The following is a 16,741-nucleotide window of genomic DNA, read 5'->3' as shown; positions in this document are numbered from 1 at the left end:
AGCAATTGAATAAACCATTGGGAGTCCTGGTGCATGGCCAACATCACCATTCCAGCCCCAACAGTGGGACATGATGGACCAGTTCCCATGGCAGAGTAAAGCAGCACTCCTCCCATCAACAGGGCAGCAGTCTTGGTGTTAAATGCCCACACTGAGGAACAGGAGAGCATATAAGAGATGTGCTCCAAGCCTCTAGGAGGGGAAAAACAGCTCCTTGCTCCCACATCAGGACTACAGTGGAATTACCTAAAACATATCCCACCCTGTGACCCTAGATACATCCTTGTCATTGTCACAGCACAGCCACCCACAGCCACCAGCCATCCTCCAAATCTGAGGGTAACACACAAGGCTGTGCATGGGAACTGCAGGGAGCTTTGGAAAATTTCTCATGAAATGTTTTCTTCCCATAATACAAATGTTCCCTGAAATCCTTTTTTCAGCATTTTCCTCTTCCAAGGCTGCACAACAAACTGTTTAATTGAGCAGCCAGAACTGGCTGAGGTTTTGTTTCAGCACAATTTCACAGATCACAGAATGTGCTGAGTTGGGAGGGACCCACAAGGATCATCCAGTCCAACCCCAGGCCCTGCACAGGCCCATCCCCAGGAGTCACCTCCTGTGCCCCAGAGGATCAGCCAAACCCTCCTGGAGCTCTGGCAGCCTTGGGGCTGTGCCCACTGCCCTGGGGAGCCTGGGCAGTGCCCAACCAGCCTCTGGGGGAAGAACCTTTGCCTGAGATCCAACCTGAGCCTGCCCTGACACAGCTCCAGCCATTCCCTGGCTGCTGTCCCTGGTCCCCCCAGAGCAGAGCTCAGTCCCTGCCCCTCCTCTGCCCCTGCCCAGGCAGCTGGAACTGCACTGAGGTCTCCCCTCAGTCTCCTCTGCTCCAGCTGAACACACCAAGTGCCCTCAGTCCCTCCTCACACCTTTTCTAATTGATGTACAAGGTCCTGGCAAGGCACTTTGGAGCACAACCAAGATCACAGATAGGAAAATACATAATAAAATGATAACCCATGGATCTTAAAGAGAAAGGAAGAGGAAAAAAGTGTGGTCATCCCTGCCTTGCTTGGTCTTATTTTCAGAAAAACCACTCAGAGAGGACAAGGACTTTTCCAGGGAGCAAGGAAGAGCAGGAGGAGCCCAGGACAGGAAGGATTCATTTTGGGTCAGTGCCACTTTCCTCCCTCCAGACTACATGACATAAAAGAGAGAGAGCTCACATGAAAGAGTCATGAACTAACCCCGGTGCTGGAAAGAGTAACACAGGGATTTATTCCTGATATCCTTCTTAACAAATGTCTCGAGCTTGTCTCTGTGGCACTGTTGCAATTCCATGTTTTAAGCCGCTGCGGTTTTGTTTGCTAAACTCACCCAACCTTCTCCCAGCAGGGTTACGACAGGAATATGTGTTTTCCATCGATGGCATCAGCCCTTGGGATGTTCAGGATCCCGTTTTTTCCCTGGGCTGGGTGGTGGGGCCGAGCAGTGGCTCACGGGTGGTTTGCCTTTGATCAGCCCTGAGCAGGGAGGGCTCCTGCAGCTGCACTCCGAGCTGGAGATGTCTCAGCCACGGGCACCACAGAGAAACACACTTTCATGTCAAAATGACTTATAATAAGATTTTAAGTTGGTTCAGGGAGCTGGAATGAAATATTTAAACCCAGCATCACAGTAGCATTTTATTCTCATGAAAATGCTGAAATGCCATTTGCAAATCAGAGACGTTTTAAAATTTTGCTTTGAAACAGCGGCGTCTTCATGCAACTGTTTTGTGGCTTTTTTTTTTTTTTCCCTTTCCAGGAAGAAACAAATCGTGGGGAAAAAAGCTGAGATATTGGCCATTTCCTCCCAGATCAGATGTCTGCTCTTCAGTCTGTGCTGGTGAGTCTGTTTGGAGCCATCCTTCCCATTTGGAGCAGGGAGAATCAGCCTGGAGAGCAGCCTACGCTGTTGCATCCAGCATTCAAATTACATTACCTTTGTTTCTTCCACTGACAACGAGACATTTAGGCTGGAGAACTCCACTGGGCATTAGTGCTGCTCTGAAGGGTCTGCATGATATGAAATAAATGTCATAAAAGAAACAGCAAGTTCTGGTACAAAAGCACAGCTGTCCTACTTTTTTTTTATTATCAGGGCAGTTTTCCCTTTCTTTAGGTACAGTTTATTCATTTGCAGTCCTTCATTTCCCTGTATATATATATAGTATCTTGTAAGACACAAGAAACCAGTCTCTCCTCAAGGCTCAGGTAATTCCTTATCCAACTCCTTGCTGTCCCCAAGCAGCACATGGCTCTGGGCAGGTGGTCCAGAGCCACCCAAACTCTTCAGTGCCTGGGTCAGGATGATGTTTTGGGCCATACTGAAAATAAGTCTCCGAATTTTGAGACACGAATTAAATTATTTTCTATGAGAAAAGCAGGTTTTTAGGCAGTTATGGCCAATTCAGCATTTGAGGTTCAAACTGTTATTAAGAAAAGGTTGTTCTATAACAGTGACCAAAATATAATCGAATTCAGTATCTTAGGATCAAAAAGCCCCAAATCCCTTAAGATGATGCCTGACTTGAAAAAAAAAAAAAAAATCTTGTGGTTTGTGTACAGTTTGCTCATGGGGAGGTTTTAATACAAAATTCAAAGAACTGTAAGGAGAAAATGTTGGCAAGCAGCATAAAAAACTGCTTAAAAATAACATACGAATGTGTCAGAAGAAATGTGTATCATTTATCCAAAACACTGAGGACCCAAAATAGCTGAAAGAGGAGCACAGCAGGAATAAGAAAAATCCTTCCAAGCTGAAGGCAGGTCTAAACAGAGGGTGTACACATGTCATGATAGGATAACGTCACGATAGGATAAGATTTTTAGGCACAAAACGCCGATATGGGAAGGACAGAGCTGGGAATTTTCCAGTTCTAGGAGAAGCTCTGGTGGTCCAAGGGGGTTCTCTTTGGATCAAGCTGTTCCATACAGAACCAACATTTAGGAAGGCAGCAGATCTCCAGCCTGCAAATGTTGCTCTGCTAAGCCCTCCCTCAGATTTGATCCAAATGAGCCATTGTGAAGTCTCTCAGGAGTTGTAAATGCAGAGAAATAAGAGAAAATCATAAAATCAGTTTCTTTCAGCAATACAATAATCAGCTCACACTGTCTCCAGCTGATCCCCATTTCCCCCTTAGTTCACCCTTTCCCTGAGGGTTCAAGCCCTGCTTTTCTGATGATGATGCTCTCACAGCTCCTTCCAGCCCCCAAACCTGCACCAGCCTCTGCTGCTGCTTCTCTCAGAGTCCACCTGCACAAAAGGACCCCAAGGCAAGTAAATTCTCTCAGCCTGGAGAAGGGAAGGATTTGTGGAGACTCTATAGCAGCATTTCAGTCCTTATGGGGGGCTTCCAGGAAGGCTGGAGAGGGACTTTGGACAAGGGCCTGGAGGGACAGGACAAAGGGGAATGGCTTCCCACTGACAGAGAGCAGGGTTAGATGGGATATTGGGAAGAAATTCTTCCTTCTGAACTTGGTGAGGGGCTGGGATGAAATTCTCAGAGAAGCTGTGGCTGCCCCTGGATCCCTGGAAGTGTCCAAGGCCAGGGGCTTGGTGCAACCTGGTCTAAGGAAGGTGCCCCTGCCCATGTCGGGGGGGGGGGGGGGGGAGCAAGATGATCATTAGCATCCATTCCAACCCAAACCATTCTGTGATTCCATGAAATCTGGCTGTGATTCCTTCTGCCCTAAAAGCAGACCCTGCTTAATGTTCCCATCACACTGATGGATCAGCACTTAAGGCACAGCCACACCTGGAAAGCTCCACACAACTGTGGGGCGTTTGCTTCTGTGCCTTCCTCCCTCACCTGCCTCTTGCTGCTCCAAGCAGGGAGGCAGAACCCCCCTGAGCCTCGTGCAGGTGATCAGAGGGAATTGCTCTTCCTGGATCCAGCTCCTGCCTTTTGCCTGCTGGGAAGCTGCCAGGGAGAGGGGAGTGTAGGCACAGAATGAATAGCAGAAGAGATTGCAGGTAATTATGTTTCTTAAGCTGTTAACAGGATTGGCCATTTGATAAATGAGAGGATTTGGGAATGTTTTGTCACTGACAAGCCATTGTAAGATCCGAGTGGAAAGGGGAAGGTTTCTCTTGCGTAGCAGGAACAAGAAGGAAATTCTCCCAGGATGTTTATGCACCATGAAATCCAGCTGAAACCTGGGTGCCAGCACATGGAGTTGAAAGAAGAGATACAGGAATCCTGCTGAAAAAAACCCCACCAGGTCTCTTCCACGCAGGATTTGGTGCCCCTCCCCTGCCCCCGGAGGCTTCTGTTCTTTTATGGTGAGCCCCCACCTCCCTCCATCTGAAATTTGGTGACATCAGGGCCCCTCCAATCCCTCCATCTGCTTTTCAGTGCTCTGAATCCCTCTGTCTTCCCTCTGGTCCCCTCAAGCTCTTGGTTTGCTTTTGTGTTCCCTGCTGAGCTGGAGAGGCAAGAGGGAAACCAGCCCTGCTCTGTTGGTCCAGCTCCAACAGTGCCCCTCGGGCGGGTTTGGGCACCCCTGGAGCCCCTCTGTTTCTTTTCCAGTTCTCTTATTTGATGTGACTTTCAGGGGGCCTCAGAGCTTTCAATCTTATTCTGTGCCCCCCACTCTTGGAAATTCATGCTTTGGTGTTCTCAGGAGCTTTCCATGTGCTCCGTGGGCCCTTGGGACTATGGGTCTCATCCCTCAGCAGGGAGGGAAGGGCAGGACCCAAGGCAGCTCCTGTTTGTGTGTAAGAGCAAAGGAAAAGAGGAAGGCTCTTCCAAATCTCCACCACAGCTTTTGACTTCTTTGCTTCACCTATTTTTCAGCAGCCAAACTGAAGCAGGAGCTGTGGGACAAGCTGAGGGCGAGGAGCAGGGCAAGTCTTCTCCAGAGATCAAGTAAACAATGCCCTGAATAAACTAAAAGTCATCTTATCTCAGTTGTGGCTTGCTCCACTTCTGATTTCCAAGAGGAAAACCATCCCAGTGTGATGCCAGCACACTTGATTCCTGCTCAGCACTTCCTGTAGTGTGACCCCCCAGCAAGGGCTGCAGGGAACTGGTTTCACAGACCTTTCCTCCTGTGGCAGCTCCTTAAGGGGTAAATGAAGGCAAGACCCAGTTCCTGCCCCTTCAAAAAAGGTCTCTGGAAAACAAGGTCACTCACTCTGTGCAGCTCAAGCTGAAGTCTGAAATGCTGCCCCAAGCAGCTGGTGGAGGGCAGGCATGAGGTGAAACAGCAGCTATTCTTAGTAAGAAACACTTAGGAAAGCAGAGAAACAGCAGGAAAGAAACTCCAGGCACTTTTCCTCTACAAACCATAGGACTCAAAGCCCTGTTTTCACCCAAGCAGGAGCAGATGTGCCCACTGGATTTGTTTGCCCCCTTGCTCCAGCACCCCCCAGCCAAGCCCAGGGCATCCCTTCTGCACACACAGAGGAGACAGAGCTCCAGTCACAGCTGGGCAAGGCAAAACCTCTCCCAGAGCTCAGCCAGAAGCCCAGGGCAGCCATGGGCACTCAGGTACCACGTTGAACGGGCTGTAGTTCAAGCACAGAGGTGACTGTTCTTGCCAGCACAACTGGGAGAGGACGATGGTTTGCCAACCCCCTCCTGGGGCAGCACATGGATGAGGGAGAATTCCCAAAGTAACCTGACCCACAGGGGCAGCCCTGGCCATTTATAAAGCCATTTATAAACCCCTTGCCAGCCTTGGAAACTGGAATGGTCAGGAAAAGCTTTCACCTACAACGAGGAGCATCTGACAAGGGAGGCTGAGCCAGTGCCACCTTTGGTCAGAGCCAGCCCAGGACAATCCCACAGGTACCCCCAGTCCAGGAGATGGTCCCAGTCCAGAAGGCAGCTCCAAACAGCCCCAGTTCAGCAGCCCCCTGCAGCCCCACCAGGCTGTTCCCCTCAAACAGAGACTGGCAAAGGAACTCTTCAGCTCAGATTTAACTCTGCTCCTCCTTGTTTAACCCACACCAGCCTTTCCCATGGGGACAGCATGGTCCAGCTCCCACAGCTGCAGGGTGATTTCACTGCAGAGACCTGGAAACAACCCCACTGCCACCACCTCAGTCGTGGGGGGCCCTGCAGAGGCAGCTGGGATCCCCCTGCCCCTGGGACCAGCAGGGGATCCCCTCCAGGTCCCCTCCTTCGGACCTTCTGGGCACAACTGACTCCCCAGCAATGGGGTACAGAGGCCCCCAAAGCCTTGTTGGCCTTTAGTTTTGGTCACTCTCCACTTCAGGACACTGATATGACATTTCCCCTGCCCAGATCCAACCTTGCTGCCCACATTACCAGAGCTCTGCTCCCACCAGGGATTTCTGAAACTTTGTGGCAGCAAAAAGCATCATTTGTGCCAGAAGAAAAGCTCTCAGGGCACATCAGAGCAACACAGGTCTCTCCCACACCCCAAGGCCCAGGTCAGTCTCCTGCCATGCAAACTCCAAACTAAAAAGTGCTTTTTGGGAAAGGGACTGCAGGTGAGGAAGAGCCTAAAATCCCAGCAGCTTCCCCAGAAGGAAGGAGCTCTCCCACTCCAGTGCAAAGCTGCCCATGGCAGCTCCATTCCCATCTCAGGGACCAGACCAACTGCCCTTTTGGAGAAGAGGATGATGTTCCTTGTGCAGTCATTCCTGGGCTCATCCACCCTCCTCTCTGCCACATATCCCTGCAGTCCAAAAGTGCCACAGACCCTAAGAGAGCACCAAGCATCACACACAGAGGAGTTCAACTCCCCATGTCCCAAGACAAGTTGGGGAGAGTAATACACCAGTAATCTCTTTGCAGCCCCCCAAACCCTGGCCCTACATCCCCCACTCCCTGTGCCAGCACATTTTAATTGTGCTGTAGAGTCCAGGCACCTTCACAGCCCCAGAGAAAAACTCTGGAGAAAAATGTGAGGGGCTAAAGAGCCTCAGGCAGGGAGGGAGAGCCCCAAACCGCAGCACTGGATGAAAAATGGGAAGAGCCTGTGCCAAGACAGAGGGATGTCTGACCCTGGGAATGGAGAAGCTGCTCCAGGTCCAAGGTGAGATAATTAAAATTATTACATTTTCCATAGACAGAAAGAAAAGGACAAGCACAGAGCCCTGATGCTGTAGCTGCTCCAGAGGGGCAGTGGGAACTCAGAGAGGACATGGATGGAGGGGAGAAAGGAGCCAGCCAGCAAGGCCTTGGAGGTGAGACAATTATTAGGTTAATTTTTCACAGAGGAGGGAAAGGCAATAAAATCAAACTTGCTTCCAACAACATATGAAGAAAAATACAAGGACTTGAAAGGGCACAGGACAGACTTACAAACATCAGGGCTCTTTCCCTTCAGCAGTTGTTTCTGGAAAAGAAGGAAAAGCCCCCTCACCTCCATCTCTCCCACCAGCAGCTCTGCACAACCAGAGCAACAAACCCCACTGGAGGATGTGGCTGCTGCCTCCAGCCCTCAGTGCTGTCCTTGGCCTCTCCTCAACCACAGCAGCTCCTGCTGCAAAAATCACATGGTCACATTCTATTCTCTTTCAGTAAAACTGAGGTAGCATTAAAAAAAAAGAGCTGCAATTAAACTCCTTCTTTTTCTCCCTCCACATCCACCAGCACCACTGCCAGTTCTGGTGCTGGAAACCTTCTTTCTTTCAATTCCCCTTGTGGTTCTGTTCCAAGATGTGAGTTCCCTTCCCTTGGAAGTGCTCAGTTCCAGATTTGTGTGTGTGTGTTTCCATACCAAGGTCTGTAAGTAACTTTACTCCAATCTATTTATAGTTTTTTGAAGCCATTGCCCAGGTTAAGCTCCATGTAGTGGTCAGAACTGGGCACTGAGATTAAGAAAGGACTTCGGCTTTTTAATGTTTACAAAGAGAAAAGGGAGGAATTCAAAGTATTTTCTTCATTTCAAGTGACTTTTGGTGCCCCCCCAAACCTTCTCTGAGGCTCTGAGCACAAAGCAGAGCCCTCTGTCTCAGTGTCTACCCCTCCAAGGCTTCTGTGTCCATTATGGGTTCCAACACTTGTGTATGAATATTTTTATGCCCCATGGAAAATCAAGGTATCACAGAATCCTGGAATGGTTTGGGTTGGAAGGGACCTTAAAGACCATCTAGTTCTAACCCCTTAATTAAAGGGCTGTCTTAGCAAATAGGCACCGAGCTGGAAGCCTTTAGTGAGGTCATAAGGCAGGATAATCTGAGGGATGAGCAAAATGAGACAGGAAAGAATTACAATTTCATAGAATCATGGAATGGTTTGGCTTGGAAGGGACATTAAAGCTCATCCAGCTCCAAAGCCACCTTCCACTAGCCCAGGTTGCTCCAAGCCCCATCCAACCTGGCCTTGGACACTTCCAGGGATCCAGGAGCAGCCACAGCTTCTCTGGGCAACCTGTGCCAGGGCCTCCCCACCCTCACAGGGAGCAATTTCTCTCAATATTCCATCTAACCCTGTCCTCCTTCACCTTAAGACTATTCCCCTTGTCCTGTCCCTCCATCCCTTGTCCCCAGTCCCTCTCCAGCTCTCTTGGAGCTCCTTTAGGGCTCTAAGTTCTCCCCAGAGCCTTCTCTTTTCCAGGTGAACCCCCCCAGCTCTCCCAGCCTGGATACACAGGAGAAGTGCTCCAGAGGAAGGCCCAGCCAGGGCAGCATTCCTGGTGCACCAACTCTTTTCCAAACGCTCTTCAGCCGAGGCTGGAAAGGCCGGGATGGTCCCTCCCTCCGGCACCGCAGCACTCCCCGGGATAACGGAGATTCTCGGTTTAATCTACTGGAAAGAATTTTGAAACAATGAGAAGGGAGCCCCATGAATATGCAGCAAATACAGTGGGACCCTGCTGGCTGCTGCAATGGCTCATTACTGCTGCACAGCCCAGCCAAGGATCCTGAGCTGCTGCTGCTGCTCTTCCCAGGGAACGTGCCTCGGTCGGAGCGTCGGAGCAGCGCGGAATGTGTCACCCCATATGGTTTGCCTGAAGAGGCTGTTTCACTTAATGGTTCTCATGTTTCCATGGAGCCTCAATATTCCCCAGCAGACACTCACTGGAGCACTCTGGAGCAACCTTGGTAGCAGCAGAGTGCTGGGTACTTACAATTAAAAGTGGATTACAGAAAAATAAAAATGAAGTTGAAATTCAAAGAGAAGGATGCACGAAATGTCCTCCCTGGAATAAGGTTGGTACACCTAACTCCCTACAATTTTATTTTTTTTTAATGGCAAGTGTCACTCACAAAATAATTTTATGTGCCTGAAAAAAATTAATCAAAATCACTGGAAGGAAAGCGGTGCAAGATTAAGTATCCACAAAATACATCTGGGAACCAGAGACCTCTTGGCAGAAGGGATGGAAGGAAGGAACTGGGACTCACATTCCATCTGCTAATAATGAAAATGAAGAGATACACTGGTGTGAGAACAAGGGAAAGGTTCACTGAGGAAAAGCCCTGCAGCTTGGAAGTTATAAGAAAAGAAAGCCATGGGGCTTTAAGGTATAAAGAACACAACAATCATCCCACTCAGACAAACCAAAGGGCCTTGGACTCTCTTTGCTCACACCTGTAGTGGCTGCTATGGGAAAACCTTAAAGCAGAGGAGAAAAATAAATCCCTGGAAGTGTCCAAGGCCAGCTTGGACGGGGCTTGGAGCAACCTGGGCTAGTGGGAGGGGTCCCTGCCCATGGCATGGACTTGGAACAAGATGAGCTTTAAGGTCCCTCCAACCCCAACCATTCTGTGGTTCTGTGATTGTCTGGCAGTGGGGTCAGGTGGGAACAAGAGGTCACAGCTCTGATCAAGGAACGAGGCCCCTGCCATGTTGTGAGGAGGCCCCAGGCACAGGAGGGCCTGGGGAGCAGGAATGGCTTTTGAAAGAGAGGGCAGATGGGCCACCTGAACTTCAGTGGTCACAGTCCCTGTCCTGCTTGCCTTCCCTCCAGCCTGCTGGTGTTGTCCCAGGGTGTCTCTCTGGGTGGGGGAGCACAGGCAGCCCTGCCTGGACAGAGCTTTCCCCACCTGCTGCCGGGGAAGAGAAAAGCATTCCAGGATCCTCATCCCCTTCTGTGGCCTGGGATCTACAAATAATGAGGTTTATGGTAACAGCATGATGTTTTCATCCTTTATAAAGACCTCAGTCTGAGCACACAGGCTGTGCTGGGGGTCTCATGTGTTTACTGCCAGCCCTGGCTGGTGCTGGGCTCCATTCCACCCTCTTAACAGGCATCACTCTTGAACAAGCACCAATCTCTCCAGCTCTATTTTCCCTGGTCCCACCTGTGCCTGTTCAGCTATTTCTGCTTCTCTTCCTACCTTGCATCTGTTTGCCTTCCAAGTCCTCCCACCTGCCTTGCTTCTGAGCTCTGGCAGCACCAAGTCTGGCTCCTCTGCTCAGGACTGCAGGGAAAACCTGCACCAGGAGTGGTGCCTGTTGTTGGACAAGGTCTCTGTAGGTACAGAGCTGAACATACTGACACAGAGGGAGACTCAGGACACAGCAGATTTCAAAGGAAAAGAAAGAAATGCACATTTTTTCACTGGGGTTATTCCCTTCTTAAATTTCAAGCCCTTAATTCAAATACTAAGACTCTGATTTGTCAAAAGTGGATTATATGGCATTGCTGTTGGGGGGTTTATTTATATACATATTCAATATTAAACATAGAATCACAGGGTGGTTTAGGTTGGAAGGGACCTGAAAGCCCACCCAGTGCCACCCCCTGCCATGGCAGGGACACCTTCCACCAGCCCAGGTTGCTCCAAGCCCTGTCCAACCTGGCCTGGGACACTTCCAGGGATCCAGGGGCAGCCACAGCTTCTCTGGGCAACCTGTGCCAGGGCCTCCCCACCCTCACAGGGAGCAATTTCTCCTGTATATCTGACCTAAATGTCCCTTCCTCCAGTTTGAACCCATTACTCCTTGCCCTATAACTACAGTTCCTGATGAATGACATATAATAACTTATAATACGAAGAGAGATGTATGTATTTAAAGCAGTGGGAAAATGGTATCTTTTTCCTAATCCTCTTGCCATTTTACCTGACACTCTAAAAAAATATGAAAAATATCACAGAGTCAAACACTCAACATGAAACCTTAAAAAAATTGACTGATGTAGTCAAAGTTTTGTAGTGACATCAGCAAAGGAAAACAAAGCCCAAAATGTCAAACAGCAGAACGACACAGAACTGGGAGTAAATCAATTGCCAGGAAAACTCCTGACCTATATGAACAGGAGCAGGAAACAAAGGAACCTCAGCCTAAAATCCATGGCTGACAGAGCTTAGCACAAGAAAGTTATGTTTGCAGAAGAAATCCTAGCAACAGTACGGGGTCACTGCTCGGTGCAGGCAGGAGAATTGGGGAGGATTATGCAGAAAATGCAGAAGTGTTCAAACAGACTTTTAGTCGGTATTTGGAAAGAAGGATGATTTGCTTTCATTGCTTGAAGATGATGAAATACTTTCCAGTCTATTAGTAACCGAGAGAGATGTTGGAACCCGTCAGCAATGAACATTTTTAAATCAGCAGGCTCAGGAGCCCCAGACTGTTGGCAGAGGAGCTCTGGGGCTGCTGATGGTGAATGTTAATGGCAGCAGATCTGTAAATGCCCAACTTATCAAAATCTATTAAACCCGAAGGGAATCAATGAACCGTCAGAGGAAAGAGCAACTCTGGGTCAGAGCAAGGGAGGGGATTTTTTTCATCCTGTCTGTCATTAGTGTAACTTGGAGTCACAGAGAATCACAGGCTGGGTGAGGCTGAAAGGACCACAGTGGCTCATCTGGAGCCACCTCCCTGCTCCAGCAGGGCCATCCCAGAGCACATGGCACAGGATTGTGTCCACATGGGTCTGGAATATTTCCTAACAAACCAGAGCCACCATCTCTCCCAGGTTTGCTTAACCTGACAGCTCTGAGGCACAGAGGTGTCACTCAGGACTCACTCAGACCAAATTTTTCTTCTCCAAAAGGCAACTTTGACTTCTGGGCTGGACTGAAACCCACTGGAGACAAGAAAGTCAAACAAAAAAGGGATCTTGGCTCAAGCCCTGCTCCATCACTGCCCACACACCAGTTTTCTGACCAGGATGTAGGTTTTGTGAAGCTTTTCCTGGGGTGTGACTGGGCACGAGAAGAGCTGGATTGTGGCCCTAAAATGGCCCAAAAGGACACACAGAAACCCAGGAGTGCTGAGATGTGGCTCTCCAAGCCAGGAGCACTCCCTGTCCCAAACACACAGGAATCCACACCTCTGTTGGCTTCAAGTGCCAGCAGGAGATTTATATTAAAAAAGCTTAACTCCCTCTTCTTTCTAGTAAGCAGAGTTAGAAGGGAAGTGAATTAAATCAGTGTATACTTTACACCACTGTGTAAGTTACTCACAGGCCTAAATGGGGCTAGGAAGCCTTATTAGTACCAGATTCCCTTCCTGCTTCAGAGGACCATCAAAGACATCACAAAGGCACAAAACTTTGTCTTTGGAACACACTGATGTTTTCAACCCCTCCCAAAGAGCGTTGCACTAAACAAGCTTGCTCATAGTGAAGTTGTAATACTCTGTTGGACCTCCCATAATGTAATGAGGCCTCACTGGAAACAGAAGAACAGAAAAAAAAAAGATTAATCAAAATCCTGCGTGAATTTATTTATGGATCACAAAAAATGTTTCTGGAATATCCAAGACATGGTCGAGGGATAAAGTTAGATCAAGTTCGGATTTATCTCGATTACCTAACCTGGCATTAAAATCCTTTCCACTGATCAGCAAACAGAGGGATAAAAAGATTTCAGAGACATTATGTAGGTCTGGAATAATTCCCAATACGGGTTCCTATAAGAAGAGGAATTGTGGGAGGAATACAAATATTAATCAGAAGAAAAGGTTCTAAATTGGGAAACTGCTCTGGCAATGAGACAAAAGGCTAAGTCATTAGTGTAACAACCTCTAATCCCCATCAGAGCAGCCAGTCTCATGACAGAGATGGACGTGAAATGGCTTTCTCCATAAATATTTCAGTTTTGATTAATTCCAACATTCTATGTCTGGACGTAACAAATATGTTGTGAAACATATCATGAAAAAACAGAGACATTTGGCTGAACAATCCAAAACCGTGTAGAAAACTCATTTTCGAGGAAACGGAGAAACACATTTTAAAGCTGTTTTCTTCTTAACTTGATGCAGAAAATTCCCCGGTGCCCAACTCTTTAAAATAACTTCTGCCCAAAAAAGCAGTCTATCTAATTAAGTCCAGAACCACGCTACCGTTTTGACCCTGATTTCCATTGGCAACTCCCTGACAGGCACCAAAATACCTTATTAAATTTTTCTAGGGATGGCAGTTCGGATTTATAAAAAAAAAAAAAAAAAAAAAAAAAAAGTAAATATTTTCTAGGTCAGAAAAGGCAAGAAATGGCAGGAACAGTCCTGCAGTCCCAGAATTCACACTGAGCATCAGGCAGTAAGCTCGGAGTCCTGCTTTGGTGACAAGTACTCATGTAAAGCAGATCATCCCTACCCAGAGACTGAAGCACATCCATATGCATAGCAAAGCTCCCAGATTACTCCCAGCTCTCTCTTTTTCGCCTGTAATTACAAATCTTTTCCTTTCAGAGGCTGTGCCTGTCTAAGAAGCTCCTGTGACAGTACAACTGTGTTGGGGTTACAGACAGAAGTGGATCAGAGTGGATCCCAGGTAAGAATGTGTTTTAGGAAGAGTGTTTTTTAGGCAGCTCCTCCTGTCCCAGGTTTCTGGGTATGATTGTGATCCAAAGGGACTGGGGACAGAAAAGGGTGAAAACTGCTGGATTCTCACTCTGGCAGTGGAAGAAATGGACCTGTAATGGTGGTCTGTGCTTGAGGTGCTTCATAAAGCAGGAATTTCCTGGAGGAGAGGGAAGTTGCAGCGCTGTCTGTGAGCAGGGACAGCAGCCAGGGAATGGCTGGAGCTGTGTCAGGGCAGGCTCAGGTTGGATCTCAGGCAAAGGTTCTTCCCCCAGAGGCTGGTTGGGCACTGCCCAGGCTCCCCAGGGCAGTGGGCACAGCCCCAAGGCTGCCAGAGCTCCAGGAGGGTTTGGATGATCCTCTGGGGCACAGGGGGTGACTCTTGGGGATGGGCCTGTGCAGGGCCAGGGTTGGACTGGATGGTCCTTGTGGGTCCCTCCCAGCTCAGGATATTCCATTATTCTATGGTTTTATCATGTTGCAACTCGACCTACTTTACAATAAAGGATATAAAAGTTGCCATCAAATTTTCCCTCACGTAAAGGTTTTCCACTTCTGACGTTATTATGGGCTTCTTATGTAATGCTGAAGTGTATTTTGAAGACAGATGCATTAGCTTCCAATTTTGCTTTTAAGTAGTGCTCCCAATCTAATTAAATCATCATTCCCTGAGTTTGCACCCTGCAGATGAGCAATGCTGCTTTCCAGAGCACTCCATGTCCTGAGCACTGTGAGCCGAATTCATGGCTGCCTAAGCACACAGAAAATACCTGCAAGCATTTAAGAGCCAGGTGGAAATACCCTGGGGAGAGTCAGCAGAGTAACTCAAAACAGAAACAAGTGTTTCTCTAAAGCATGAAATGAAGGAGGAAAATATATCTGAACAAACTGGAAAATGAAAGCAGGATTGAAAGAGGAAAGTTTGGCACCACTACACACAGTTTTATACTAAACTAAACTGAGCTACAGGGGCAGCCACATTCATAACTCAGTTGTCCCCCATATCAAAGAGCTGGAGATGTTCTCCAGCTGCCTCTCCACAGCACTGCATATCTTGTCAGCTACTCCTGGGAGCTAATTCATCCAAACTCTCCCTGTTTGGGTCATTTCTGATGGCATTCGGGATCCCCTCAGTAACAGGAACTTTGGGACAGGCTCCCTGGGGCAGTGGTGGAGTCACCACCCCGAGGTGTTCAAAGAACGAGCAGACGTGGTGCTTTGTGACATGGTTTAGTGGGCATGGGATGGCAGTTCTGGGGCTGTTCAATCAAAGGTTGGACTTGATGGCCTTGGAGGTCTTTTCTGCCCTTAATGATTCTGGGGTTCAATGACTGAAACACCAGAGAAACCCAGGGAGTTTGGCCAGAGGGAACTGACCCGGCTGAACACGGGTTTTAGCAATTCCAGCCTTCAAAAACCACCAGAGCATTGCTCTGGCAAAGACTGGAGTCAGCAGGGGATTCCAGGACCTCCATTTCAAGCCCCAGGCAGGAGGGCATCCAGCCAGGAGCCCTGGGAGCAGCTGGACTGCTCATGGCCTCCAGGACTCCTTTCCTTCAGGGAGCTCTGAGGTGCTGGAGATCATGAGCTGCAAAAGCTGGTCTCTGTTCCCTGTTCTGGACATTACCTGTGCTAGTGAACATTGGTTTATGGCTATCAGCAGTCTTCCCTCATTTTCTAAAATTTCTGCACAGGATTTTTCTCCCTCCCTTTCCTTCTCCTTCTTCCAAGTCCATGTTGGAGCATCCCACACTTCTGCTCCTGAGATCCCAGTCGTGGTTCTCTCCTCGTGGTGCCCCACTGACAAAAGGACAGATGGTGGTTGGGTGCACACCAGTTTCAGGCTCACAGTCTCTGTTCTGGCTTAGAAATTGTCTTTATTGTCCTCCTTACCTGCCTGGAAGTCCTTCCCAGGTACCTCCACCTGGCTTTTGACAGCTGAAGGAGCCTCCCTAATTCCGTTTGGCAGGACAGTGACTTCCCAGCAGCCTCCCAGCAATTCTTAATTCATTTATACTTTTGACCTCCACAACAGCCTCAGGCAATAAGTTCTGCAATTTAATAATCAGTTATATGAGAATGTATGACTTTCTGATTTAGACCTGATGCCCCATAATTTTATGGGTTATCCTGCACTTCTCCTATTCTTAAAAAAAGTAGCCACCCTCTCTTACTGTTTCCTAACTCATGGTCTCTGTCCCATGGCTGACTGTTTTCTGTCCTGATTCAAAAACCATTCTGTCCTCATCTACTTTCTGTGGGTGGAATTCAGATTAAAAAAATTTGATTTAGTGCTGGAGTTTAGGTATCTACCTCATAGATTGACACCTACAGGTAGAAACCTAAATTTAGGTGTCTAAATCTCTGAGCTAAATAACTCCCACCCACCCTTTTTAGTTCTATTTTATTCTGTGTGAAGACAGGAAGAACAGAACTGCAGATATTAATCAATAGGTGGGTTTGCCAAACATTTATACAGTGACATAATCACATAATGGTGTTTTCCTGTTCCTTTTTCCCTTTTCTGAAAATGTCTCTCATTCAGCCGGAATGTTTTATTGCTGTGGCCGTTGTACCAATGTTTTCATGGAGTTTTCCTACAGCAGCTCCATTTCTGGGTGATAACAACGTTCTGTTCACTCCATAATTGAGGGAATACAATATAGAATTGAGTATGTATATTCCCAGACAAACTACTTTGCATTTATTAGCGTTGACTTTCCCATCCGCTCCTGACACGGTCCCTCACTGCCACGGGAACCATCTGCTTCTCTTCCCAGGGTCAGCCTGGGCTGTCTCAGCTCATTTCTTGCCATCCACAAATTTTATCACTGCAATATTCACCCCCCTTTCCGAATCCTAAATCAAAGAGTTGCATGACTAAGCTGCAGAGTTCCTTTCACCGGGAAAACCCATCTTTTCTCCCACTTTTTGTCCCATTTTGTCTCCATCTTATTTACTTACAAGAGGACATCTTATTATCCCAGCTTAACTACTTTAAGAGTCTTTGAGGAAAGACTT

At 48.1% G+C, this 16,741-nt stretch overlaps 1 long non-coding RNA gene across 1 annotated transcript in view; it reads right to left on the bottom strand.

Annotated features, from left to right (window-relative positions):
- Positions 1-1,006: 1,006 nt before the first annotated feature.
- The window catches only part of LOC135422355 (uncharacterized), a 42,637-nt gene continuing 26,902 nt past the window's right edge, over positions 1,007-16,741 (bottom strand). Inside the window, exon 4 of the long non-coding RNA XR_010434447.1 lies at positions 1,007-2,057. This is a non-coding gene — a long non-coding RNA (uncharacterized LOC135422355). The remainder of the gene's footprint in view (positions 2,058-16,741) is intronic.

Source organism: Pseudopipra pipra, chromosome 15, assembly GCF_036250125.1.
Source record: "Pseudopipra pipra isolate bDixPip1 chromosome 15, bDixPip1.hap1, whole genome shotgun sequence".
NCBI lineage: Eukaryota > Metazoa > Chordata > Aves > Passeriformes > Pipridae > Pseudopipra > Pseudopipra pipra.
The sequence above is the reverse complement of the archived record's forward strand: the minus strand, read 5'-3'. Positions and strand labels throughout refer to the sequence as shown.